We start from the raw sequence: 3,967 nt of genomic DNA, 5'->3' as shown, positions 1-3,967 counted from the left end.
TTGATTGATGGTGTTGTTGAGTTCAACTATGTCCTCGCTGATTTTCTGCCTGCTGGATCTGTCCATTTCTGAGAGACGGGTGTTGAAGCATGCCTAATGTAGCTTTATATACCCTGTTGTTAGGTGCATACATATTAAGGATTGTTATGTCTTGGAGAATTGACTCCTTTATCATCATGTTTGTTTTACCTATCTATCTGCGCCGGGTCTTAGTTGCAGCATGTGAGATCTTCGTCGTGGCATGTGGGATCTTTGCTGTGGCACGTGGGATCTATTTCCCTGACCAGGGATCGAACCTGGGCCCCCTGCATTGGGAGTACGGAGTCTTAACCACTGGACCACCAGGGAAGTCCCTAATGTCCTTCTTTATTCCTGATAACCTTCCTTTCTCTGAGTCTACTCTGTCTGAAATCAATATAGTTACTCCTCCTTTCTTTTGATTAGTATAAGCATGCTATATATTTTCTCCATCCATTTACTTTTAATCCATATGTGTCTTTATATTTAAAGTGGATTTCTTATAGACAACATGTCGTTGGGGCTTGTTTTTTGATCCACTCTGAAAAATCTCTGTCTTTTAATTGCTGCATTTAGACCACTTATGTTCAGAGTGACTATTGATATAGTTGGATTAATATCTACCATATTTGTTACTGCTTTCCATTTGTTGCCTTTTTACTCGTTCCTATTTTTGTCTTTTCTTTTTCTGCCTTCTGTGATTTTAATTCATTCCATTTTCTCTCCTTTCTTAGCTGTCAGTTACACTTTTTTCTTTTTTTTAAAATTTATTTATTTATTTATTTATTTATTTATTTATTTATGGCTGTGTTGGGTCTTCGTTTCTGTGCAAGGGCTTTCTCTAGTTGTGGCAAGTGGGGGCCACTCTTCATCACGGTGCGCGGGCCTCTCACTATCGCGACCTCTCTTGTTGCGGAGCACAGGCTCCAGACGCGCAGGCTCAGTAATCGTGGCTCACGGGCCTAGTTGGTCCGCAGCATGTGGGATCCTCCCAGACCAGGGCTCGAACCCATGTCCCCTGCATTGGCAGGCAGATTCTCAACCACTGCGCCACCAGGGAAGCCCCTTTTCTCCTTTTTTAAATTGATTGTCCTAGACTGTAAATATACATTTACAACTAATCAAGGCCCACTTTCAAACGACACTGCTTCATAGTATAGTGAAGTACCTTAGTGTGAATACCTTATAATAACAAAATAATCTTACTTCCTCCTCCTCACTCCTTGTATCATGGTCATTTGTTTTACTTACGTAAAAGTATAAGCAAGCATATTTATATGATATATATGTAAGCATACATAATCAAATACATTGTTGTTATTTCAGTTATCTCTTAGATCAATTAAGAATAAGAAAAAATAAGTTTTTATATTACCTTCACTTATTTCTTCTTGGATTCCTTCTTCCTTTCTTTATGCAGATCTGAGTTTCTGAATTATATTATTTTCCTTCTCTCTAAAGAACTTCTTTTAAACTCTCTTGGAAGGCAGGTCTACTGGCAACAAATTACCTCAATTTTTGTTTGTCTGAGGAAGTCTTTATTTCTCCTTCACCAAGTTGGTGGGGTTTTTTTTCTCTCTCTCTCTCAACACTTTAAATATTTCAGTCCACTCTCTTCTTGCTTGCATGGTTTCTGAGAAGTCAGATGTAATTCGTATCTTTGTTTCCTCTGGCCTCTTCCAGGATTTTTTCTTTGTCTCTGATTTTCTGTAGTTTGAGAATATATGCCTAGCTATAGTTTTATTTTGTTTTGTTGTCTTTGCATTTATCCTGCTTGGTGTTCTCTGAGCTTCCTGGATCTGTGGTTTGGTGTCTGACATTAATTTGGAGAAATTCTGTCATTATCGCTTCAAATATTTCTTCCGTTCTTTTTTCTCTCTCTCTCCTTCTGGTATTCTCATTACATGTATGTTACATCTTTTGTAGTTGTCCCACAAACTGAGTGTCTTTCTCAGTTTTCTTCTTCTCCCCCCGCCCACCCCGTATTAGGTGGGTTAGGATGGCTAGAAGGAACTGGAGTTGGGTATTTCCTTTCCCCCACCTCAGTTAGGCTCTGATAAAACCCTGCCGGTCAGGTTCTGATTAACCCGTTTCTCCTGAGGGCAGGCCTTGTTCAGAACACAGTGCTCTGGCATATTTGAAAATGGTTCATTTTCCCTCCTCCTGCTGGAAGCACAAAGGAATTTTTCTCTAATATTTGTGAGAAGTTGGTTGAGCCCCGGGAGGTAAATCTCACAAAATTGTGGGGATCCCTGTGACTAGGTTCTCCTGGACTTTTGAAGTCTCAGAGTTGTGCACTTAACCCCCAGCAATTTGTCAATACAGCTCAGATCTTCCTACCCCTGCACTGGCTCCTGTGGTGGCTGCCTCTGTTCCAGTAAAGCCACGGATCCCTGTATTTGCCCGTCGGTCTCTCCAGTCTTGGGGGCAGCAGTCAGTCCTGTGTCGTCCACTGTCATCTGTATCCAAGAAAGGTTGTTGATGTTTGTTCAGCTTTTTTTACCTGGCAACTTCTAAGCTCCTTCCATGTGAAGCTGGAAAACAGAAGTCCCTGTCATGCATTCTTGCGTACTTGCATTGCTTGGGTTATGCTATTTCTACCTCTTCACCACTTTAATTTTTCCTTTGGACCAAATTCCTGATTCTCTTCTCTGTCATGTGGTACAATGGCTAAAATACTTAAGATGACAGGATTATGATTTAACTTTTATTTTTGTCTTACATGTAACTGACTTTATTGTCCCTTTTAGTATTTTTCTTTGAGGTTTAATTTGCTGTATATATAGCAAAGTGCACAGCACTCAAGTGTTAAAGTCATAAGAGTTTTGACAAACACAGAGCTTTGCTTCTGATATCTAATTGAAGCACATCACTAGGGGCTATCTTACTAAAGTAAATTACAGAAGTGTCAGTGTGCAGCATCAATGAATCATTAACAAAGTAAGCTGTCATTGAGGCATAAGAGAAAAATTCAACACAGCAAGGCTATATAAACTACTACCTGGAAAGAACCAAAACAACACACTGAGACCAAATTTGACCTTGAGTGGGTCTGTTTTACTGTATATAAGCCTTCTGGATTCCAAGAGTTAACTAATAAAACATAAAAACATTTGAATATTGACAACTCATTGTTGACTTGCCCACAAAGATTTAACTAAAATTGAGTGGAAATCTCTGCTCCCTAATAAGGTAGAAATACTGAAATTTTATTAGAAAAAAAGGATGAATCTGAGATATATTCCTGCAAGAGAATTTACAGCAAAAACTTCAGTCACACTTAAACACAAGATTAGTAAAAACACCAAATGGGCATGGTTCTTACAGTAAGCAGGGTTATGTAGAGTAATGTAATTCTTTGTTTTACACTATTCCCGTAAGAGTCATATGGTGATCCATCATTTTCAGTACTTATTCAGTACATCATTTTCATAACTTATCTGTAGGATCCTTTGATTGGCTACTTCATTGCTATAAATACCACTCTGAATTTATACTTCTATACTTGCTTTTTTTCTTTGTATAATATTGCTTTAAACTATTCTCTACTATCTTGATTTTGGGTAAATTACCAAAAAGTTACCCTTTTGAGACAGCTGTATTTCTTTCTGACTTAAGTACCTCTGTAAAAATGGGCATAATGCAAAGAAATAGTGAAATAAGAAATACTTTTCTGTAGGGGGGGTCCCTTTAAGGAATATGTTTAAAGAATTACAAATGGGTGGTTATATAAAATTGCACCAAAAATGCTAAATAAGTGATATAAATCTCCAACTGGAATGCTTTCAGGGAAATGAGAGAGCAAATGCTCTCAATATTAGGTGAGTGAAGGCGAACAAAAGTGGCAGAGAAGAAACCCAGTCTTTTTATAGCACTAAATCCTTTTGATCATCTAAACAAAGCTATGCAGCACTCCCTGCCCCAAGTCGATTTTATTTACACACAGAAC

At 38.4% G+C, this 3,967-nt stretch overlaps 1 non-coding gene across 1 annotated transcript; it reads right to left on the bottom strand.

Annotated features, from left to right (window-relative positions):
- Window positions 1-275: 275 nt before the first annotated feature.
- TRNAG-CCC (transfer RNA glycine (anticodon CCC)) lies at window positions 276-348 on the bottom strand. Its single transcript has one exon. It is a non-coding gene; the product is annotated as a tRNA-Gly (tRNA).
- Between the last annotated feature and the right edge of the window lie 3,619 nt (window positions 349-3,967).

Source organism: Eubalaena glacialis, chromosome 17 (genome assembly GCF_028564815.1).
Source record: "Eubalaena glacialis isolate mEubGla1 chromosome 17, mEubGla1.1.hap2.+ XY, whole genome shotgun sequence".
NCBI classification, from domain to species: domain Eukaryota; kingdom Metazoa; phylum Chordata; class Mammalia; order Artiodactyla; family Balaenidae; genus Eubalaena; species Eubalaena glacialis.
The sequence above is the reverse complement of the archived record's forward strand: the minus strand, read 5'-3'. Positions and strand labels throughout refer to the sequence as shown.